Here is a 25,759-nt window from a genome sequence, read left to right as displayed (position 1 = left end):
AGGAGATAGCAATGGGTCGCCCAAGCATGGCCAATGCGGAGCTGACAGAGAACCATTGAGTCCCTGCGAGAGGCCCGTATCGAGGACTGCCACACATTCGCAGTCTCCTTAATGGCACACAGTTTGTTGTGCGTACTGAGACTATCCAATTCCGCCTCCCAAAGCCGAAAAACCTGGCGACATATAAACGAACGCAGGTCAGTTATTGGAATACCGATCTCCATAAGCAGTTTCCGTGTAGCCTGTTTGGACAGCCTGTCAGCAAGTTCGTTGCCTGGGATTCCGACGTGTCCTGGGGTCCACACAATCACCACTGAAAGACTGGACTGTTCCAGGTCACAGATGGACACTTGGATGGTCACTACCAAAGGATGATGATGATAGCACTGGTCAATAGCTTGAAGGCTGGTCAAAGAGTCAGTACACAGAAAAAAACGACTCCCCAGGGCATGAACGGATGTGCTCAGAAGCACGAGATATAGCCACCAGCTCTGCAGTGAAAACACTGCAGCCAGTGGGCAAGCAATACTGTTCAATATGTCCTCCATGGAGATACGCGAAGCCAACGTGACCATCAGCCATCGAGCCGTCTGTGTAAATCACTTCATGGCCTCGGTGCATGTCAAGAATCGAGATGAAGTGACAGCGGAGAATGGTGGGGTGAACTGAGTCCTTTGGGCCATGTGAAAGGTCCAGGTGAAGCCGTGGCCTAGGTGTACAATACCATGGAGGTGTACGCGTCTGGACTTTGAGTATACATGGTAAGGCCAAGGACTCCAGTTCAGATAGAAGGGATCAGACGCAAACTGCAATTGTAAGCCCTGACCTGGGCCACCGATGCAGGATATGAACCTCCATGGGTGGGAAAAGGAGATGGAAATTCGGATGGGCAGGAGAACTATGAACGTGTGCAACATAACTGGTGAGCAGCTGTGCACGTCTGACCTGCAATGGAGGAACTCCAGCCTCTGCCAGGATGCTGGTCACCGGATTTGTCCTAAAAGCTCCCGTCGCTAGTCAAATGCCAGAATGGTACACTGACTTGAGTAAACGGAATGCTGAGGGCACCACTGAACCATAAATCAGACTCCCATAGTAAGACAGGATTGAACAGGGGCTCTGTATAGCTGCAGCAGCGTAGGGTGATCTGCAGCCCAGTTGGTGTTGCTCAGGCAGCAGAGGGCATTGAAGTGCTGCCAGCAGATCTGCTTAAGCTGATGGAGGTGAGGAAGCCATGTCAATCGGGGTGTCAAAAGCCAGTCCTAAAAATTGATACATCTCCATTACAGTGAGGGGATCATCAGTAAGGTAAAGTTCTGCTTCCGATGAACGGTACAATGCTGAGAGAAGTGCATAACACACGACTTTGCGGCCGAAAACTGAAAGCCTTGGGCTAGAGCCCATGACTGTGCCTAGTGGATGGCTCCCTGTAGGCGCCGCTCAGCAACACCAGTACTGGTGGAGCAGTATGAAATGCAGAAGTCATCAGCATACAGAAAGGGATAGACGGAGGGCCCTACAGCTGCTGCTAGACCGTTAATGGCCACTAAAAATAGATACATTCAATACAGAGGCCTGCGGGACCCCATTCTCCTGGATATGGGGGGGAACTATGGGAGGCACCAACTTGGACACAGGAAGTATGAAGCTACGGGAAATTTAGGATAAAAATCAGGAGCGGGCCTCTGACACCCCACTCGTATAATGTGCAAAGGATATGATGTCGCCAGGAGGTGTAATTCGCTTTTTGGAAATCAAAATAGATGGAAACCAGGTGTTGGCATCTGGAAAAGGCTGTTTGGATGGCAGACTCGAGGGACACAAGATTATCAGTGGTAGAGAGACCCAGGCGGAAGCCGCCCTGGCATTTAGCCAGTAGGCCACGTGACTCCAGAACCCAAACCAACCGCCGACACACCACTCATTCCAGCACCTTACAAAGAATGTTTATGAGGCTGACGGGCCAATAGCTATCGACATCAAGTGGGTTTTTGCCAGGGTACAGCACTGGTATGATGGTGCTCTCCTGCCAGTGTGATGGAAAGATGCCATCGCACCAGGTCCAGTTAAAGATCATGAGGAGATGTCGCTTGTAGTCAGATGAGAGATGTTTAATCATCGGACTGTGGATCCAATTGGGCCCAGGAGCTGTGTCGGGGCAGTGTGCAAGCGAACTGAGCAGCTCCCACTCTGTAAATGGGGAGTTATAGGGTTCACTGTGGCGTGTAGTGAATAAGAGGACTTCCCCTTACATCCACAATTTGAGAGTGCGAAAGGCTGGAGGGTAATTCTCCAACACAGAGGCACGAGTATAGTGATCAGCAAAGTGCTCGGCAATCGTGTTTGCGTCAGTAGATAACATGCCATTTATGTTAACACCGGGAACACCTGTTGGGGTCTGGTACCCAAAAACTCATTTGATCTTTGCCCAGACTTGGGAAGGTGACATATGGCACCAAATGGTCAACACGTACCTCTCCCAACACTCCTGTTTCTGCCTTTTGATAAGCTGGCGAACACGGGCATGGTGCAACTTAAAGGCTATGAGGTGCCCCGGGTAAAAGTGCCGCTTATGCCATTGTAGAGCTCACTGACACTCCTTAATTGCCTCAGTGACTTCCAACAACCACCACGGGACTGTCTTTCACCGGCGGCACCCTAAAGAACGAGGGATCACGTTTTCTGCTGCAGAAACAATCGTTGTAGTTACCTGCTCAACCACCAAATCGATGTTACCGTGTGGGGGATATTCAACGGTGGCAGCAGAGGTCAAAGTTTTCCAGTCCGCCTTGTTTAAAGCACATCTGGGCAGGTGTGCGTGGGCCTGACACCGGGGCAGTGACAGAAGATGAGGAAGTGTTCACTACCTCACTGCAAACAGAGAGATCAATGCCCGAATTCGTGCCATGTGCCACACTGAAATGTGTGGTGCCCCCATATTTAAGAGGCATCTCTTCATCGCCTAGTAAGAGCTGTGCCACGCCACAAGGGGTTATGAGCGTTAAAATCTCCCAAAAGTAGGAAACGTTTAGGGAGTTGATCAATCAGTGCAACCAATGTGTTCAGGGATATTGCACCATCTGGAGGAAGATATACATTGCCGACAGTTATTTCCTGAGTCGTCCTTATCCTGACAGCCACAGCTTCAAGAGAGATTTGAAGGGGGCACAGGTTCATTGCATAATGAGTTCAGGACATAGACGCAAACTCCATCTGACACTATTATAGTTGCTACAGTTCCTGTAACATCCCTTATAGCCAGGGAGGGCAGGGTCTGCATTGCCGGGAACCAGGTTTCCTGAAGGGAAATGCAGAAAGCAGGTGTAAAGCTTAAGAGTTGCCGTAGCTCAGCCAGGTGGTGGAAAAAACCGCCGCAATTCCACAGCAGGATGACGTTATCATGAGGCTGGGAAGGCACAAAGCGCGCATGGAGGCAGGTTATGCCTCAGGGTCACCTGCTGCCACCGACTGAGTATTTGTAGTGATTTCTATGATGGATGAGGCATCAATGAGATCCAGGTCTGCAGGGGACGCTAATATCTCCACTGCATCTTCAGATGCAGGATTGATAGGGAGTGGTGGTGTCGGGGCCACCAGGGGTCCTGTTTCGTAGTAGATTACTTCTTGGTTTGCTTGCTCTCTCGCTTCTCTTTAAGGGCTTGCTGGGAAGATTTCTCCGAAGCAGCTACAGGCAGGGAGAAAGACCGTGAAACTCTTCGTCCAGCAGCTTTTGGCTCCTCGAGCCACTGGCGAGTGTCTGCTGTGGCATTAGTGGAGGCGTTGGGAGAGAGGGCCCCAAGGGACCCCTTTCGCACGAGAGGAGCCGGAGGAGGCGGAGGAGGCTGTTGCTTCTCCAGCAGAGGGGAGGGGACAGATGTCTCTTGAGTTTAGGGAGGGGGGGCTTCCCCTCGAAGTAGGTGCTCTGGGAGCAATGGAGGAAGATTTGCCCCCTACCACCAAGGGGGCAGATTTATTCTGGTGGCCCAGAGGGCCAACTGTTTGTGTCACAGAGTGAGGAACCACTGGCACTTGGGACGGCGATGGTGATGTAGCTGCAGCATATGTCGACATCAACTGAATGAGGTGTAATCTTTCAAATTTACGTTTAGCCTCTGTGTAAGTCAACTGGTCCAGGGTTTTGAACTCCATAATTTTCCACTCCTTTTGGAGTACTTGGGCAACAGCCTTGCCGCAGTGGATACACCGGTTCCCATGCGATCACCGAAGTTAAGCACTGTTGGGTGTGGCCGGCACTTGGATGGGTGACCATCCAGCCGTCATGTGCTGTTGCCATTTTTCGGGGTGCACTCAACCTCGTGATGCCAATTGGGGAGCTACTCGACCGAATAGTAGCGGCTCCGGGCAAAGAAAACCATCATAATGACCGGGAGAGCGGTGTGCTGACCACACGCCCCTCCTATCCGCATCTTCACCTGAGGATGACACGGCGGTCGGATGGTCCCGATGGGCCACTTGTGGCCTGAAGACGGAGTGTTGTTGTTTGAGTACTTGGCTGTCTGGTGAGCAGAGGGAGTGGTGCTCTCCACAGCTGATGCAGTGGGAGGTGACACACACAGACTATCTGGGTGCAGTGGACGTCCACAGTCTCGACATGTGGTGCTAGAAATGCACCGGGAAGACATGTGCCCAAACTTCCAGCACTTAAAGCACCGCATAGGGGGAGGGATGTTTGGTTTAACATTCCAGCGGTAAACCATCACCTTGGTCTTTTTAGGCAATAAATGAACCTCAAAGGACAAGATGAAGGCACCGGTAGCAAAACCTGTTGTCTTTGAGTCGCTGGATGAAATGAACACCCACCATTCTATATTGGCGAAGAGCCTGTCGTCAGACTGCAAGAGGAGGTCACAATGGAAAATACTCCCATGGACCATGTTGAGGATTTTATGGGGAGTGACGGAAACAGGAATATCACCCAGCTTGTCACAGGCGAGTAAACCTCGGGATTGGGCTGGGGATGTTGTCTGAATGAAGACTGCACCATTTCGCATATTGGACAACACTGTCACTTCTCCAAACTTATCATCAAGGTGTTCAATGAGAAATTGAGGCTTCGTCAGTAGGAAAGAGTCCCCATCGGTTCTGCTACAGACTAAGAATCGAGGCGAATATGAGTCTCTCCGTTCTGTACCTCTACATTCCTCCCACGGTGTAGCGAGGGAGGGAACCGATTTAGGGTCATACCTGTCGGAATTGTATTCTATCTTGCAAGAGATGGCTTAGTCTGCTTCATTGTGGGTTATCCGCCCTGATGCTAGCCACTCTGATCAGGGACTCTCCCCATGGGTGCCACCCAGCCACAGCAGAGGCCAACTGGCATGATGGCTGTTGCCAGGAGTCCTGATGCCCTAGGAAGACAGGCATCTACTCCTTGGCATACATGGGGAGTTTACAGCTCAGGCATCAGCAGTGCGATCCCTGTGTTGTCAGGGGGCTACCACCAAATAGGTACACGATGGCCCCACAACAACGGACTGGCTACAGTACTGGATATTGGGTGCAGAGAAATCCAATATTGTCATGGAGGCAAATGAGGACAGGAGACAACAGAAGAAGATGACATACCTCGAAAAGTGTCCTCGCCCAAATAGTTGAATCGCAGGTGGAATGCAAAGCCATGACAAGAGATTTGGGAGATCGAATCGAAGGGCAGTCATGCACCATGTAAGGCATCCTTCCCCATATGGGCTGCACTTCTGTAGAATTTTGGAAGTAGCAGATCAAACCATAGAACGAGACCTGAACTCATAGGGCCAAAAAGTGAGAGACTCCTTTTAGTCACTTCTTACGACAGGCAGGAATACCTCAGTCCTATTCTAACCCCCCGGATCCGCAGGGGGATAACATCTGTGTTACATATTGCCATCTTTTCCCGTGGTTTATCGACCACATCAATTTCAGCTAGCACAACTGCAGTTTCTACTGCTTCATTCAGAGTCTTCAATAATTCTATCTGAACTCTGTGACATTTCTGGCTGTAATCCCAATACACATGTGCCAAGTGCTGTCTCGTCAGCTTCCTGTAAAAATGTTTTGTTGACATTACCATTCTCATATGTATTGACATTAATTTTGCAGATACTGTCTACAGAACTATCAATCATATTTGAAAAATACTGTCAAGTTGCTCACAGTAGTATAGCCATGTATTCCTCCTCGTATATCTGTCCACCAACCCTTTCCTTACATCATGCAACAGCTGTGCTTCTCTCAACTTTTCATAGCATATAATATACGTCTTAGTGTCCCCTGCCAGATTTAGCTTGCTACACTCAACGACTGCTCATTACTCCAATGTCTCAACACAACAGGTGTGTTTAAATTATCGAAGAAGACAAAGACATCCTTCTCTTATTTTCCTGAACATGGGGTGCCAATGCAGCAGCATTAGTGGCCAGGATAGGTGTGCAAGTAAACAACAGTTCCCTTCTTTCCTCCCTTATTTGCCGTAACTCTCCCTGTAATTGAGATACTTTATTTATTAACTGCTAAATACCTTCCTGAGCCAAAATTTGCTTCTCCATACTGCCTACTTACAACCAATTGAATTGTACAGTATACCCAAAATAAAAATGAAAAGGAAGAAGGAAAGATAAGTAAAAACCCTACCGGATCAAATGAAATTTTGAGTCTGCATGTTACTGTTATTGCTGCATAGGACATCTCTGCTGCAGGTGGTCCATGGTTCCGGCTGTTCATCTTCAATAATCAATCTAACACCAGTTGTAACTTTGGTGCAGTTGGAGAAGGTCCAGAGGGTAATTACGCAGGCTCATTTACAATCACTGGCTCGTGGGATTAAGATTATCTGCATCTAAGCGTATACCAGTAATTAATCTAATCTTGTACTCCCAATACCAAAGGGAGCAATGCAAAGCAGGTTGTAATATACAGGGTGATTATAAATAAAGTTAAACTTTCAAACTGCTGTAGAAATAACACCACTGGTCAGAATGACGTCAAATTGCAGCGGAATATTATCGGACAGGAAAAATAAATAGTTACAAAATGTAGGAATAGATGGTGCTGTAAGCATCATAATTTAATAGTGGTCGACTACAAATGAATCGTACAACACTGCCTAAGGTGTACGTTTGACATTAAACAAACTGTACTACTCAGTGTGCACGGGTGTACAGGTGTGATACTGTTAGTTATGTAAGCCCATCCACCACTGCAAGGTCATATCACATCAGATGGGAAAAAATCGGTTTTTAATTGTCCTGAGGCCAAAAACCGCACAAAAAGCATCCATCACATTGGTTTTTAATTGCCCTGAGGGGGGAAAAAAAAAACAAACAAACATTAATCAAAACCAAATCAGATTATCAATTTCTGTGTGACTGGTGCAAAATCATGTTCAATATGCTGTCCACCGCTTTCTGCAACAGGTTGAAATCAAGAAACAGCACGTCCCACAACTGATCGGAGTGTTTCCGTAGTCATGTTCGGAATGTGTTGCGCAGTGCGTGCCTTCAATGCAGCTAAGTTTGCAATCTGAACACTGAACACAACGCCTTTCAGATAGCCCCACAGCCGGAAGTCACACAAATTAAGATCAGGTGATCAGGCTGGCCAGGCTGTAGGGAAATGGCAGCTGATAATTCTAGCATTTCCAAAATAGCGCTTCAGCAGTTGCTTAATTGGATTTGCAATGTGTGAAGGTGCGCCATCTTGCATAAAAGTGATACCATCCACACATCCATGCTGTTGGAGAGCTGGAATGACGTGGTTGTGCAAAAGACACTCATAGCGCATACTAGTGATGGTACAGGCAACAGGACCAGAAGTACCTGTCTCTTCGAAAAAATATGGCCCTATGATAAATGATGCCATAAACCCACACCACACAGTGACCTTTTCAGGATGAAGTGATACTGGTTGATTTGCGTATGAATTTTCCATTGCGCATATTCGACAATTCTGTGTTTTGACATATCCTGTCAGTTGGAAGTGGGCTTTGTCTGGCCACAAAATCTTCCACGACCAATCATTGTCCACTTCCATGCGAGCAAGAAATTCTAAAGCAAAGGTCTCTCTTGCTGGCAGGTCAACAGGAAGCAACTCATGCACACGAGTAATTTTGAATGGATAGCAAAGAAGGATGTTTCATAGCATTTTACGCACTGTGCTCATGGGTATGTCCAAAGTTTGGGCAATTCTCTGTGCACTACACGTTTGCACACCACCACTCGTCTCCTCCTGTATTGTTGTGGCCACTGCTTCCACTGATGTCAAATCAATTCATTTCCTCTCTCTACCAGGTTGCACACCAAAATAAACTGCCTTTTCAAATTATCGAATCATTTTCTCCAGACCCACGGCAGTCATCGGACCAACACCCTTTTTCAAACCCTTCAGTGTTGGGAAGTTCTGCCAAGCAATGTGTGCACAGTCATCATCCTTGTAATACAGTTTTACAAGCAGAGAGTGATGCTACATTGAAACAGTCATGGCGAACATCGCGGACATGACAGGAGGAAAAGCCGTGCACCCAGCGTGTATATACCAACTTCAATTGGTTGTGCGCAAGACAGGTGTTTTCATTTGCGTATTCTTTTTTCTTTTTCTTTTTTTTTTCTTTTTTTTTGTTATGGTTTTTGGGTGCAAAAATGCTATGGTCATTAGCGCCCAGTCAGTGACTTAGGAAAAGACAGAAATGGGAACGAAACTCAAAAAATTGGAGAAACTAAAAATAGAAGGAAAGCTTAAAAAACCACTAAAGAAGGGGGTTGTTGTCCCCAAAAAGAGTGTCAAATGACTGACATCATCACACCGGCACTAATAAACTCGAGAACGTGATCGGCTCAGCGCGTGTCATCTGCTAAAATGGAAGATATATCAGGCGACAGCTAGAGACGGACGTGTAACGGAGTAAAATAGGGGCACTCAAGTAAAAGGTGTCTTACCGTCCACAGCTGAGAGCAGTGGGGACAGAGTGGGGGAGGATCACCACTTAAAAGATGTCGATGGCTAAAAAGACAGTGCCCTATCTGGAGTCTAGTTAAAATTACCTCCTCCCGACGACGCGTTCGGGAGGAAGAGGTCCAAGCACAGGGAAGAGCTTTCACGTCCCGTAATTTATTATTGGGAAGTGTCGAACAATGTGCATGCTATAAAAGAGTAGCACGACGACATAAAACACTCCATAGATCGCCAAAGGGAATCGTGCGAATAGCTGGCTGAAGAAGAGAGACTGCAGCCTTGGCCACTATATTGGCCACCTCATTTCCACAGATACCAACATGTCCTGGGATCCAGAGGAATGCCACAGAGACGTCCCGCAAGTGGAGGCAGTCCTGAATCCGGTAGACCAGAGGGTGGACAGGGTACAGAGCTTGGAGACTGAGGAGAGAGCTGAGAGAATCTGAACAGATAACATACTGTATCCGCTGATGGTGACGGATGTATTGAACAGCCTGGAGAATAGCGTGAAGCTCCGCAGTATAAACCGAACACTGGTCGGGAAGCCAAAATCGATTTGGGGTGTCGCCAATAATATACGCACTCCCTACACCTAACGATGTTTTCGAGCCATCAGTATAAATAAACGTGGCTTCCTTCATTTGTGCACATAGAGCAGCAAATGCCTGACGATAAACAAGTGAAGGAGTACCATTCTTGGGAAATTGACAAAGGTCACGGAGCAGGCAGGTCCGGGGACAGAGCCAAGGCGGTGCTGTACCCCAAGTTGTCAAGAAGGTTTTAGGAAAGCGGAAAGAAAGATAATGGAGCAGTTGACGGAAGCGGACTCCCGGTGGTAGTAGGGAGAAAGGGCGGCCTGCATAGCCTACATCCAAGGAGGCGTCGAAAAAATGTAATGGGCCGGATTAGCAGGCATGGAAGACAGATGGCTAGCATAACGACTCAGAAGGACTGCTTGCCGATTGGACAGCGGAGGTTCAGCAGTCTCAGCATAAAGGCTTTCCACAGGGCTGGTGTAGAAAGCTCCAGACACTGAACGTAATCCACGGTGGTGAATAGAGTCGAGACGCCGAAGAATAGACGGCCAAGCAGAGGAGTAGACTATGCTTCCATAGTCCGATTTTGAGCGCACTAAGAGCGATAGAGGTGGAGAACGACCACTCGGTCCGCTCCCCAGGAGGTACCATGCAGGACACGGAGGGTGTTGAGGGACCGCAGACAGAGAGCTGAAAGACAGGAAATGTGGGAGGACCAGCACAGTTTTCTGTCAAACATAAGACCCAAGAATTTTGCAAGTCCAAAAATGGAAGGTTGACAGGTCCTAGATGTAAGGAGGGCGGAAGAAACTCCTTACGATGCCAAAAATTAACATAACGGTCTTACTGGGAGAAAAGCGGAAGCCAGTTTCGATGCTCCAAGAGTGGAGGCGATCGAGACATCCTTGAAGACGTCGTTCAAGAAGGCTGGTCCGTTGAGAGCTGTAGTAAATCGCAAAATCGTCCACAAAGAGCGAGCCTGAGACATCGGGAAGGAGACAGTCCATAATGGGATTTATGGCAATGGCAAACAGTATAACACTCAGCACGGAGCCCTGGGGTACCCCGTTTTCTTGGGAGAAAGTACGGGAGAGAGTAGTATTCACCCGCACTCGAAATGTGCGCTCTGCCATAAATTCGCGAAGAAAAAGGGGCAGCCGACCTCGAAAGCCCCAAGAGAACAGTGTGCGGAGGATGCCTGTCCTCCAACAGGTATCGTATGCTCTCTCCAGATCAAAAAATATTGCTACTGTTTGGCGTTTCCGGAGAAAATTGTTCATGACATAAGTGGAGAGAGCAACAAGATGGTCAACTGCAGAACGATGCTTTCGGAAACCGCATTGGGCAGGTGTTAAAAGATTGCGGGACTCCAGCCACCAAGCTAAACGGCAATTCACCATACGCTCCAAAACCTTACATACACTACTCATGAGACAAATGGGGCGATAGCTAGAGGGGAGATGTTTGTCCTTTCCAGGTTTCGGAACAGGAACGACAATAGCTTCCCACCATTGTCTGGGAAAAGTACTGTCGGTCCAAATTCGATTATAAAGGCGAAGGAGGTAACGCAGACTATGGTTTGATAAATGCAGCAACATTTGGATGTGGATACCATCCGGTCCTGGGGCGGAGGAGCGAGAAGAAGAGAGTGCATGTTGGAGTTCCCGCATGGAGAAAACAGTATTATAGCTTTCGCGATTTTGAGAGGAGAAAGCAAGAGGTTGCACTTCCGCTGCACGTTTCTTCGGGAGAAACGCTGGCGGGTAATTTGAAGAGATCAAAATCTCAGTAAAGTGTTGACCCAATGATTTAGAAATTGCGACGGGGTCTGCTAACGTATCATGCGCGACAGTGAGCCCAGAGACCGGGGAGAAACTAGGCGCGCCAGATAACCGTCGAATCCAACTCCAAACATCCGAGGAGGGAGTGAAGGTGTTAAATGAGCTAGTAAAGAAGTTCCAGGTTGCCTTCTTGCTATCGCAGATGACGCAACGGCATCGCGCACGGAACTGCTTATAGCGGATACAGTTGGCCAAAGTAGGATGGTGGCGGAAAACACGAAGAGCACGTCGCCGCTCACGTATTGCGTCATGGCATGCCTCGTTCCACCAAGGAACTGGGGGGGCGCCGGGGCAGTTCGGAGGTGCGTGGTATTGAACGTTCCGCAGCTGTAAGAATAACGTCTGTAATATGTGTGACCTCATCGTTGACGCTAGGAAAGTGAGGGTCATTGAATGTCCCTAGAGACAAAAAAAAGTGTCCAATCGGCTTGGGCAAACTTCCAGCGTCGCAGGCGCATATATGGCAGTTGAGGCTGCAGTCTAAGGACACATGGAAATTGATCACTAGAGTGTGTATCATCAAGGGCGAACCATTCGAAGCGCCGAGCTAGCGGAGCAGTACCGACCGAAAGGTCCAAATGAGAGAAATTTGTCGTGAAGGCAGACAAATATGTAGATCTGCTTGGTGGAAGACATCTAGCAATAGTGAGCCACGCGGACAAGGATGTGGAGATCCCCAAAGCGGGTGGTGGGCATTGAAGTCCCCAACCAGCAAATAGGGGGGTAGAAGCTGACCAAGAAGATGAAGGAGATCAGCTCGTGCCATTGGTGTGGATGATGGAATGTATACAGTACAAAGAGAAAAGGTGTATCCAGAAAGGGAAAGACGGACAGCGACAGCTTCGAAGGAAGTGTTTAAGGGGATTGGGTGATAATGGAGAGTATCATGGAGAAGAATCATAAGTCCTCCATGTGCTGGAGTGCCTTCAACAGAGGGGAGATCAAATCGGATGGACTGAAAATGGGGGAGAACAAAGCGGTCGTGGGGACGCAGCTTTGTTTCCTGAAGACAGAAGATGACCGGCGAGTAGGATCGTAAGAGGATCGACAATTCATCCCGATTGGCTCGAATGCCGCGGATATTCCAGTGGATAATGGACATAGCGTGAACAGAAAATGGAGGAATGTGACCAAGGTTGCCGTCAACTCAACGACTGCTCAGAGCTTGCAACCGACAGCATGAAACGGCATTCAGCCGAAGGCAGAAGATCCTGATCCATAGGTTGTTCAGGAGCAGCTCCTGCCACCAGCGATTGGCCGGTTGATCGGCCGCCAGCAGTGCACCTCGGTGACACAGAACAAGGCCGAGGCTGGTTACCACCAGGTGGTGCTGTAGATGAGACACGCCTTGGCGGAGAAGGAGAGGAACTGGGTTTCTTAGTAGCCTTCTTGGAAACATGATGTTTAGATGGAGGAGGAACCGATTGTTGTGAAGTTGGGGTAGGTAAAAAATCTTCACGAGTATGCTCTTTTTTCGAAGTCTTGGTGTCTGACTTTTGGGCTCGAGATTTAGCAGAACCCGATGAAGGGTGAGCCATAGAGTGAGCAGGCGAAAGTGGGGAGGTTGAACGGGCGATCTCTGTGCTGGCCGATCTGATGACCGTGGCACTAAAGGTGAGATCACAAGTCTGCATGGCCGCCTCCTTTGTTGGCCGAGGAGAGGCAAGGACAATGCTGTATTTTCCTGTCTGAGGCACAGTGGGCTTTCGACTGGCGAATAATTTTCAAGCAGCAAAGGTCGACACCTTTTCCTTCACTCTGATTTCCTGAATGAGCTTTTCGCCTTTAAAAATGGGGCAATCTCGAGAGGAAGCAGCGTGGTCACCCATACAGTTGATGCAACGAGGGGATGGAGGTGGACAAGCACCCTCATGGGCATCCTTGCCACAAGTGACAAATTTGGCCAGATTGGAACAGGACTGGCTGGTGTGATTGAACCGCTGACACCGATAGCAACATGTAGGGTTTGGGATGTAAGGGCGAACGGAAATTATCTCATAGCCCGCTTTGATTTTCGATGGGACTTGAACTTTTGTCAAATGTCAAGAAGACAGTGCGGGTTGGAATGATATTTGTGTCAACCCTTTTCATGACTCTATGAACAGCCGTTACACCCTGGTCAGACAGGTAGTGTTGAATTTCCTCGTCGGACAATCCGTCGAGGGAGCGTGTATAAACGACCCCACGTGATGAATTTAAAGTGCGGTGCGCTTCCACCTGGACAGGGAATGTGTGTAGCAGTGAGGTACGCAGCAATTTTTGTGCCTGGAGGGCACTGACTGTTTCTAACAACAAGGTGCCATTTCGTAATCTGGAACAAGACTTTACAGGACCTGCAACTGCGTCGACACCTTTCTGAATTATGAAAGGGTTGACCGTGGAGAAGTCGTGACCTTCGTCAGACCAAGAAACAACAAGGAACTGTGGCAACGATGGAAGGACTGTCTGTGGTTGAGACTCATTGAAGTTACGCTTGTGAGCAGACATAGTAGAAGATGAGGAAACCATTGCGAAAGTATAACCCATGATTACCGGCGTCTCCAATGGCGCGCTCCTTCCTTTTGGGGGCCCTCTCTGAGGGCACTCCCGCCTTAGGTGATTGTTCACACCTCAGGTAACACCTCCCGAGAAACGGACGGAGGGACCAATTAGCACTTTCGGAAGGTATCAGCTCGGGTAATTACCCCTCCCTGGGCCTGGCCGTTGCCAGGGGGTATGTAGGTGTCCTACCTGTCTACCCGGGGCGGGGAATTACGCGTTACCCCGTCACCGGCAACGCGTGAAAATGCGTGGGTCGGCCTTCAGACACGCACAGGGAGGAAAAAAGAGAAAGGGAAAAACAAAGAAAGGGAAAGGAAAGAAGAGAGGTCTCAAACGCCGCAGCGGAGAAAAGGGTAGAGAGAAGAGGTAAGGAAAGGAGGAGGACAGAGGAAGGATGGAGACGTGCAAGCAGAGAAAACGAAGAATGTGTGACATTTTTGAGCGTCCGTCTCCGGACGTAGGCACAAAACATACTCCCAGAGGGGGAGAAAGGGAAGGAAAGAGGCGGTGGTGAAGGGAGGGGAGGGGGGGGGGGGGGCGAAGATGGGGGATAGGGAAGGATGCGGAAAAGGAAGGTATGCAGCCCGGGAAGGAAGGAAGGAGGGCCACATTAGCTCGGGGTCCCATGCTCGCTACGCACGTATCCACAAAAGAGTTGTGGACCCCCTGGGGGGATTTGCGTATTCTGACACAGACAGTGCCATCTACCGATCAATTTTCACACTATTTTTTTTCTTCTGCCATATGTTTTCACCCTTCTCCGACAATATTTCGTTGCAATTTGACATCATTCTGATCAGTGGTGTTACTTCTACAGTGGTTTGAAAGTTGAACTTTAATTATTATCACCCTATATTTCTACAGTCATCATTTGAAACCAGTTCTTCGAAGTTTGTAAGGAGGCTTTTCAGGATTGTTTACATCTATCTTCAAGAGCCAGTCAGTTCAATTTCTTTAATATCTCTGTGACACTCTTCCATGGATCAAAGAAATGTGTCCATTTGTACTGCCCTTCTCTGAATATGTCCAATACCCTGTGTTAGTCCCGTCTGGTACAGGTCACACACACTAGAGCAATATTCTAGGATGGGTTACACAAGTGGTTTGTGTTGTGGGTTGGCAGGAGAGCCAACACCGTGATTATTAGAGGAAGCCAAAAGGCACGCGTTTTAGTTCACGCAGGCTGGCGTGAGGTCTGGAACAGGAAAAGGAAATTAGAATTTAGAAAAACGGACATAGCTGGTGGAATACTTAACTTTAACCCATTAATGATGAGCGTCACTCTTAACTGGACATTATTCACAATATCAATAGTAACTGAACATGGTGCCTTGCTAGGTCGTAGCAAATGACGTAGCTGAAGGCTATGCTAACTATCGTCTCGGCAAATGAGAGCGTATTTTGTCAGTGAACCATCGCTAGCAAAGTCGGTTGTACAACTGGGGCGAGTGCTAGGAAGTCCTAGGAAGACCTGTCGTGTGGCGGCGCTCGGTCTGCAATCACTGATAGTGGCGACACGCGGGTCCGACGTATACTAACGGACCGCGACCGATTTAAAGGCTGTGTGGTGTCTGGCGGTGACACCACAGTTTGTATGCAATCTCCTTTGTAAACTGATTGCATTTTCCCAGTATTCTACCAATAAACTGATGTCTACCACCTGCTTTACCCATGACTGAGTCTATGTAATCATTCCACTTCATATTTCAGCGAAATGTTGAACTCTGGTATTTGTACTAGTTGACAGATTCCAATTGTGACTGACTGATACTACAGTCATAGGATCCTACATTTTTTTTGTGAAGTGCACAATTTTACATTTCTGAACATCTAAAGCAAGTTTCCAATCCCTGAACCACTTTCAAGACTTATGAAGATCTGACTGAATATTTCTTCTGCTTCTTTCAGACAGTATGTTATAGATAACTGCATCATCCACAAAAAGTCTGAGGTTACTATTAATATTGTCTGCAAGACCATTAATATACAACATCAACAGCAAGCATCCCCACACACTTCCCTGATGTGCACCCAAAGTTACTTCTACATTTGTTGATTATTCTCCATCCAAGGTGACTTGCTACATCCTCCCCACCAAGAAATCCTCAATCAAGTCACAAATTTCACTTGATACCCCATACAATCATACTTTTGACAATAAGCACAGATGCAGTACTGAGTCAAATACCACAGCATTTCCCCAGTACGACAGCCTCCAGTTGCTGGCTGCGCATTCTGCTGCTGCTGCCGCCACTGCTGCTGCAGCAACATTGCTAGGTTCCTGTATTTTCCAGCAGTATCAAATGTTGCCGGTGGTGGCGTCTATGAGGATATCATGCTAAAGTCACGCTCCAGGGCCTAGAGTGTACATCTTCTGGTGATACCCTGACAAACCCAGATGTGGCAGGACCCTCATATCATACTCTCGGGACTGCAGCAAAGGGTGGCATTGGCCCTGGTGCACAGATGTGTAGGCAGCATGCAGTGGTTTGTGTCCCAGCAAAGATATAGGATACTGTATCACTGACATGACACTGGACAGCTCAGGCTCAACGTCAGGCCCTTGTTCGATGATGAACTGGTACATGTAGCCATCAATATTGCTGCCCCCTCATGATTTCACAGTAACGATGATGTTAGTGAGTCATGCCAAATAGTCTGGGATGGGGCAAAGACTCCGTTGTCATAATTCGGCTGCAATACTCTCTGCAGGCTGGCCTGTCATTGGCATGTGTGGCCTGTCACCACACAGGCACCGCAAAGCTGCTGACCACACAGTCCACTGGCATTTACTGGCCGACTTTAGTGGTGGCCGAATTTCATCCTGGTGCTGCACTACTGATTCTAAGTCCCATTTATAACTTTACCCTTTACAAAGTTCTACAGCAAGTAATTAATGTGTGTCTCCCACAGGAATTTAACATCGGCCCTCAGTCCAATAGGTGCTGCACATTTTGCCGCTATTGTAGAGGAGCTGAATGTCGCCAGAATCAGAAATAGTGAAAAACTGAATGTGATGATTTTGTTTTGTTTTTTACTGCAATTGAGTATCAGTACAATGATTATGAACCAACAATTACATCTGCCACACTATTCAGTTCCTGACCTGAATCGGTAACCATTATTAATAGAGTGCTTCCAGGTGTTCTGCTGAGCTGCTGTTCCCATTTTATGCACGCAATTTTGATGCTCTACCTCTCTGTAGTACTTACATGCCACAAGCTGTGCTGTTACGTGTACCTGCTGTCTGAACTCCAACCACAATATTCCTTCATACGGTGAGATCACGGAATGCATGATACACCTAGAAACACTGACATGACGAACACGATGGTTTTGTGGTTCAAGTGTTATTGTGTGGGTAAGCATAATGTTGCGTGGGTGTACTGACCTCCAAATCTTTGAACATGGTACACTCACTGGTCAATGTTATTGTGACATTGTACACTCCTGGAAATGGAAAAAAGAACACATTGACACCGGTGTGTCAGACCCACCATACTTGCTCCGGACACTGCGAGAGGGCTGTACAAGCAATGATCACACGCTCGGCACAGCGGACACACCAGGAACCGCGGTGTTGGCCGTCGAATGGCGCTAGCTGCGCAGCATTTGTGCACCGCCGCCGTCAGTGTCAGCCAGTTTGCCGTGGCATACGGAGCTCCATCGCAGTCTTTAACACTGGTAGCATGCCGCGACAGCGTGGACGTGAACCGTATGTGCAGTTGACGGACTTTGAGCGAGGGCGTATAGTGGGCATGCGGGAGGCCGGGTGGACGTACCGCCGAATTGCTCAACACGTGGGGCGTGAGGTCTCCACAGTACATCGATGTTGTCGCCAGTGGTCGGCGGAAGGTGCACATGCCCGTCGACCTGGGACCGGACCGCAGCGACGCACGGATGCACGCCAAGACCGTAGGATCCTACGCAGTGCCGTAGGGGACCGCACCGCCACTTCCCAGCAAATTAGGGACACTGTTGCTCCTGGGGTATCGGCGAGGACCATTCGCAACCGTCTCCATGAAGCTGGGCTACGGTCCCGCACACCGTTAGGCCGTCTTCCGCTCACGCCCCAACATCGTGCAGCCCGCCTCCAGTGGTGTCGCGACAGGCGTGAATGGAGGGACGAATGGAGACGTGTCGTCTTCAGCGATGAGAATCGCTTCTGCCTTGGTGCCAATGATGGTCGTATGCGTGTTTGGCGCCGTGCAGGTGAGCGCCACAATCAGGAGTGCATATGACCGAGGCACACAGGGCCAACACCCGGCATCATGGTGTGGGGAGCCATCTCCTACACTGGCCGTACACCACTGGTGATCGTCGAGGGGACACTGAATAGTGCACGGTACATCCAAACCGTCATCGAACCCATCGTTCTACCATTCCTAGACCGGCAAGGGAACTTGCTTTTCCAACAGGACAATGCACATCCGCATGTATCCCGTGCCACCCAACGTGCTCTAGAAGGTGTAAGTCAACTACCCTGGCCAGCAAGATCTCCGGATCTGTCCCCCATTGAGCATGTTTGGGACTGGATGAAGCGGCGTCTCACGCGGTCTGCACGTCCAGCACGAACGCTGGTCCAACTGAGGCGCCAGGTGGAAATGGCATGGCAAGCCGTTCCACAGGACTACATCCAGCATCTCTACGATCGTCTCCATGGGAGAATAGCAGCCTGCATTGCTGCGAAAGGTGGATATACACTGTTGCCGGTGTCTATGTGCCTGTGGTTCTGTCAGTGTGATCATGTGATGTATCTGACCCCAGGAATGTGTCAATAAAGTTTCCCCTTCCTGGGACAATGAATTCACGGTGTTCTTATTTCAATTTCCAGGAGTGTATTTCTTTCCCAGTATGTCTTTCCAAGGTTGCATTCAGCCCTAACTTCACTTTCATAGGTGACAAAGCATTGGACTGTGCAGGTGGAGCAACCCTTGGAGCGAGAGGATGTGCATGGATTGGACTAGCCTGTCCATTCCCCTGACTTGATCAAGTGTGGAATGTGTTGGGAAGACATATTGCAGCACACACACATACACCAATGACCATCCAGCAGTTGTCAACCATGCTGGTGGAGGAATGGAATGCCCTACCACAAGAAGTCCTTACCAATATTGTGGTTAGCACTGGAGCATATTGCAGAGCACACACTGCCACCCATGGTGATCACACACCCTATTAAGGACTACGTCTCACCTTCTGCAATGTCCAGGGGAACATCATGAATCAAGGTGACTCCAGCATAACTATTTTCTTTGAATACAAGTGCCATTACATATTCCTTTCAGTTATCTTCCGCACTATGCTGTTGCACTTCTTTCTATGTAGGATCCAAGTTTCAATGAGCTATGTTACTTGGCAGTGACACATCATGAGAAAGTTAATTTCATCCTTAAGTGTTGGACACCAGCGTAGTTGTGGTAAAACATTGTATCTAAATAAATGCAGGAGTGCAGTCTCTCCTGTGCCTCACTAAATCTAAAATTACTCTGGGCTTCTTCAATAACCAGAATGGTAATTAGTTCCCACCATCAGTTTGGGTTTGGTACTTGCCCCATAACAAGGGACTCTCGAGTCATGCTTCACATGGATTCCGAATGGCCTCAAGTTTGGACGATTTTGAGGAAAGATGCTCTATTGCCAAGTGAGCGAGGGAAAAACTATTGCCTATATACCTCTGCAAGAATGCTAGTTTCTCGTATCTTATATTTGTGGTCCTTATGTTAAAGGTACGTTGGTGGCAGCAGAGTCATTCTGCTGTCTACTTCAAATGCTTGTTCTCTAAATTTTCTCAATTGTGTTTCATGAAAAGAATGTCATCTTCCTGTCATCATCATCATCATCATCATCATCATCATCATCATCATCATCATTTAAGATTGATTATGCCTTTCAGTGTTCAGTCTGGAGCATAGTCCCCCTTATAAAATTCCTCCATGATCCCCTATTCAGTGCTAACATTGGTGCCTCTTCTGATGTTAAGCCTATTACTTCAAAATCATTCTTAATTGAATCCAGGTACCTTCTCCTTGGTCTACCCTGACTCCTCCTACCCTCTACTGCTGAACCCATGAGTCTCTTGGGTAACCTTGCTTCTCCCATGCATGTAACATGACCCCACCATCTAAGCCTGTTCGCCCTGACTGCTACATCTATAGAGTTCATTCCCAGTTTTTCTACAATTTCCTCATTGTGGACACCCTCCTGCCATTGTTCACATCTACTAGTACCTGCAATCATCCTAGCTACTTTCATATCCGTAACCTCAACCTTATTGATTAGGTAACCTGAATCCACCCACCTTTCACTCCCATACAACAAAATTGGTCGAAAAATTGAATGATGCACAGATAACTTAGTCCTGGTACTGACTTCCTTCTTGCAGATAAGAGTAGATCATAGCTGAGCACTCACTGCATTAGATTTGCTACACCTCGCTTCCAGTTCTTTCACTATGTTGCCATCCTGTGAGAATATGCATCCTAAGTACTTGAAACCATCCACCTGTTCTAACTTTGTTCCTCCTATTTGGCACTCAATCCATTTGTATCTCTTTCCCACTGACATTACTTTCGTTTTGGAGATGCTAATCTTCATACCATAGTCCTTACATTTCTGATCTAGCTCTGAAATATTACTTTGCAAACTTTCAATCGAATCTGCCATCACAACTAAGTCATCCGCATATGTGAGACTGCTTATTTTGTGTTCACATATCTTAATCTCACCCAACCAGTCAATTGTTTTCAACATATGATCCATAAATAACATGAACAACAGTGGAGACAGGTTGCAGCCTTGTCTTACCCCTGAAACTACTCTGAACCATGAACTCAATTTACTGTCTACTCTAACTGCTGCCTGACTATCTACGTAAAGACCTTTAATTGCTTGCAAAAGTTTGCCTCCTATTCCATAATCTCGTAGAACAGACAATAACTTCCTCCTAGGAACCCGGTCATATGCCTTTTCTAGATCTATAAAGCATAGATACAATTCCCTGTTCCACTCGTAACACTTCTCCATTATTTGCCGTAAGCTAAAGATCTGGTCCTGACAACCTCTAAGAGGCTTAAACCCACACTGATTTTCATCCAATTTGTCCTCAACTAATACTCGTACTTTCCTTTCAACAATACCTGAGATGATTTTACCCACAACACTGATTAAAGAGATACCTCTGTAGTTGTTACAATATTTTCTGTTTCCATGTTTAAAGATTGCCATGATTACTGCTTTCGTCCAGGCTGATGGAACCTGTCCCGACTCCCACGCGATTTCAATTATCCTGTGTAGCCATTTAAGGCCTGACATTCCACTGTATTTGATGAGTTCCGACTTAATTTAATCCACCCCAGCCGCTTTATTGCACTGCAATCTATTGACCATTTTCTCCACTTCCTCAAATGTGATCCTATTTCCATCATCATTGCTATCCCATTGTACATCGAAATCTGAAACATTACTGATCGTATTTTCACCTACATTGAGCAACTCTTCAAAATATTTCGAAGACTGCTAATTACATTCCAGAATGGTTTTCCAGCAGCTTGACCCAAAGTCTCCAACCTGTTTCCAAAGTGTTCCCAAGATTTCTTCTTGGATGCTGCAATTATCTGTTTGGCTTTGTTTCTTTCTTCAATGTAACTTTCTCTGTCTACCTGCATTCTAGTATGTAGCCATTTTTGACACGCCTTCTTTTTCCTTTTACAGGCTGCCTTGACTGTGTCATTCCACCAACCTGTTTGCTTCATCCTACCTTTACACACTACTGTTCCAAGACATTATTTAGCCACCTCTAGTACTGTGTCCCTGTACCTTGTCCATTCCTTTTCCAATGACTGCAATTGACTACATTCAACTAACTGGTACCTTTCTGAGATCACTGTTATGTACCTGTGCCCGATTTCCTTATGCTGAAGTTTCTCCACTCTTATCCTCCTACATATGGACTTGACCTCCTGCACTTTCGGCCTCACAATACCAATTTCACTGCAGATTAAATAGTGATCAGTGACATCAAAGAATCCCCCGAACACACGTGTGTCCCTCACAGCCTTCCTGAATTCCTGATCTGTTATTATATAGTCAATGACAGATCTGGTTCCCCTGCCTTCCCAAGTATACTGGTGAATGTTCTTATGTTTAAAAAAAGGAGTTTGTGATTACTAAGCCCATACTGGTACAGAAATCCGAGAGTTGTTCCTGTTGGCCTCCATATCCTCTCCAAATTTACCCATAACCTTTTCATACCCTGTCAGGGATTCCCATTTGAGTTCACGAAGCATCTCCGTATCACTCGCAAACTGACTGTTCTAGCTGGTCACAAATCTAGCATTATGCCTCTTGAGTTGCAAAAGTGTTCTGTATGTGGTCTCATCTGTATTTGAGCTGCACTTACATAGAATTCTCCTAATAAACCTAAGTCAATAATTCACCTCCCCTACAACAAACACAAATACTGGTTCTATTTCATGTTATTTTGCAGCATTACACCTAGATATTTAATTGATATGACTGTGTCAAGCAGCACACTACTAATACTTTATTTGAACATTACAGGATTATTTTTTCCCTACTCATCTGCATTAACTTACATTTTTCTACAATTACAGCAAGTTTCGATTCATCGCATCAACTAGAAATATTGTGCACTTCATCTTGTATCCTCCAACAGTTACTCAATGATGACACCTTCCTGTACGCCACATCATCATCATCATCAACGACCAGCCACAGATTGCTGCTCACTCTGTCTGTCAAACCACTTATACGTATCCTTGTCTCTGATGAACACTTGCTGTTAAGGACAACATAATGCATTCTATTACTTAAGATGTCTTTGAACCACTCACATACTTGGGAAGCTAATCTGTATGCTCAGACATTTGTTAACTGTTTGCAGTGGGGCAACATGTTGAATGTGTTGCGAAATGTTGGCATATGGAATCTGCCTGTTGACCTTTAGCCATGATTTGCAGTGTATCATGCGAGGCATGGGCAAGCATTAGCAATGAGAATATGTTCAAGAATTCTGTAGCAAACCGAGGTTAAGGATATTGATTGTAATTTTGGGGGTCCATTCTTTTACCCTTCTTATATACACTAGTCACCTGCACTTTTTTCCAGTTGTCTGGGACTTTGCTCTGGGTGACAGAGTTATGGTAACTGCAAGCTAAGTACGGGGTCAATGCCATAGACTACACTCAGTAAAACCAAATTGGGATTCCATCCAGACCTGGTGAGTTATTTGCTTTTAACTCTTTCAGTTGCTTCTCTATGCCTGGGATGCCTATTACTATGTTCTCCATATGGGAGTCTGTGCAACAATCAAATGTATGATTCTTCTGCATAAATCATTTCTTAAATGTGAAATTTAAACCCCCATGGCCAGTCTGACTGCCTTATAGTGGATAGTATCAATGATCTTTAAGTAAGAAATTCTCACTGATCCATGCTCTGTGCACCCATAATGTAGCTGGTATCTCTCAAAATCCTAATAAAACTGGGAGCAGACATGCTTTTTCTGCTTCCCAAGACCCATGTCTAAGGCACCTTTAAGATATTCAATGCTAGCGACACACACACACACACACACACACACACACACACACACACACACACACCTGCAGAAAATCTCTCTTAACTGAGAGTTGATGTTGGAGGAGGAACAAAAAAACTACAAAATCATCCGAAAAGTAGAAGCACTGCACAGGACTAATTACTGTAGATGTTATACAGTTTATAACAATGGCACAGAGGGTGTGGTTATAATCTTTCAGGCTCCATACTCCATCATCCTTTAACAAGTGAATTAGAAAATTTATTCCATTGGAGTATAAAATCACTATCTCGTTATTCAAGTTGTTCTTTACAAAGTAGTTGGTACATTTCTTTGCAGACATAGAAAACGTTATTAAGAGCCCCAGAAGAAATAAGAGAATTAGAGCATCAAGAGGCCAAAGCAAATTGTATTGTGACCCAGACGAAGATGTGAGCGAATATGAAGATGGCTTATCACAAATGACACGGAGGTTTAAGAATTAGATGAAACACCTTTTGAGGCTGATTCATCAGATAATGGGATCAGCAGGTAGGCACAATTTTGTATGGCAACAATGGGAATTGTTGGAACACACACAATTTCCATAAAAAAACATTGAGAGTGTTAGCAAAGAATGTAGTAGTATGAATACCTGATGTGCTAGGCAAAGCAAGAAATGAAATGTCGCCCCTGAAATTATTTGAATTCTTGCTTACTAATGACTTGGTTTCACCAATAGTTATGTACACAAAGAAAAAAATGCTAATGCAAGGGTAAAAATATAATCCCCCAGTGGTATATTGGAGATACCAAACATAAAGAAAAATAATAACCATTATTTGGTATACTTTTTATGAATAGGTCTCAAAAAAAAAATGCTCATGTCAATTGTGCTGATGTGTGGTCTGTGGTATATGGGTCTTCACATTTCCAAGATGTTATGACCAAAAGTCGGTTCGAATTTTTGATCCGTGAATCACTGTTTCAAATCAAGAATAGACCAGTTTCTTCATTTGCATTCATTTGTGGGAAAGAAAAAATGTTAGAATCATATGTTCAAAATGAAATACAAAAAAATAAAATAAAAACTTAATTCTGTTGCCAACAATTCATGAGATAAGTTAAGTAGATGAGGAGACAAAGAAATCAAACATATAACTTTTCTATGATGATAACAAAGGGAGATAGTTAATGTGTTTGATTTACTATGCCTCAATAAGACCACATGGCACAAAAGAACCAGGTGCTGGCCAATGTGATATACACTGAAGAGCCAAAGAAACTGGTACTCCTGCATAATATTGGTGGTGGTGGTTGTTGGGATGTTTAAGGGGGACTAAACAGCGAAGGTCATCAGTCCCCCATTCCAAAATCAGGCGAGCCGAAAATCTACGAATCAGATAAAAACCAAAGGGGGAGGAGACGTCCCCCCAGGCGCTAAAAGAACACAAATGCAGCAAGAAACACTACAGACAAGAACAGGACAGAGGAACACCAGACAGAAAGAAACAGAAGAAAGGAAGATGGCCGGAGACTGGTTGACTGACCACGAGAACAAAAATGGGAAAGAGTCAACCATCTGACGGCACACCAGAACAGCAACAGACACAAGGACAATAGACACAGAAAGGGAAAGGCGCAGGACCTCCCTAAATCGAACCATAAAACGGACTACCACGGATAAAATTTAAAACGTCATCAGCCCTGGAGGCATCGTCAGATAAAACCAAAGCCAAAGTGCCCGGGAGATTAAAAGATTGCCGGAGTGTGCGCAGTCGAGGACACTCCAGCAAAATGTGGCCGACCGTCAGCCGGGACCCACACTGACACAGGGGGGGATCCTCCTGACGCAAGAGATGGCCATGCGTCAGGTACGTATGGCCGATGCGCAGCCGACACAGGACTACCGAGTCCCTGCGAGAAGCCCGCAGGGAGGAACGCCACACGGCGGTCGTCTCCTTGACAGCCCGCAGTTTATTCGGGGCTGTCATGCCACGCCACTCAGCAGCCCACATCCCAATCAGCTTACGGCGCAACACCATCTGCTGGTCGCGAGCAGTAAGGCCGATCGCCAAAGCCGGGGCGTCGATCGCCCCTTTGGCCAGCCTGTCTACACGTTCGTTCCCTGGGATGCCAACATGACCGGGCGTCCAAACCAGGACCACCGAACGACCAGAACGGGCAATGGCGGAAACAGTCTCCTGAATGGAGGACACCAGAGGAGAGGAGGGATAGCAGCGGTCGATGGCCTGAAGGCTGCTCAGGGAGTCACTGCAGATCACGACGGACCTACCTGAGCAGAAACGCATATGGTCAAGAGCGCGCAATATGGCCACCAGCTCTGCAGTAAA

At 46.9% G+C, this 25,759-nt stretch overlaps 1 protein-coding gene and 1 pseudogene across 1 annotated transcript in view; one reads left to right on the top strand and one right to left on the bottom strand.

The window, feature by feature from the left end:
• The window catches only part of LOC124555572 (COMM domain-containing protein 5-like), a 90,049-nt gene that overhangs the window by 37,912 nt on the left and 26,378 nt on the right, over positions 1–25,759 (bottom strand). The window lies entirely within an intron of this gene.
• On the top strand, positions 4,177–4,293 carry LOC124557330 (annotated as a pseudogene).

Source organism: Schistocerca americana, chromosome X, assembly GCF_021461395.2.
Source record: "Schistocerca americana isolate TAMUIC-IGC-003095 chromosome X, iqSchAmer2.1, whole genome shotgun sequence".
NCBI lineage: Eukaryota > Metazoa > Arthropoda > Insecta > Orthoptera > Acrididae > Schistocerca > Schistocerca americana.
The sequence above is the reverse complement of the archived record's forward strand: the minus strand, read 5'-3'. Positions and strand labels throughout refer to the sequence as shown.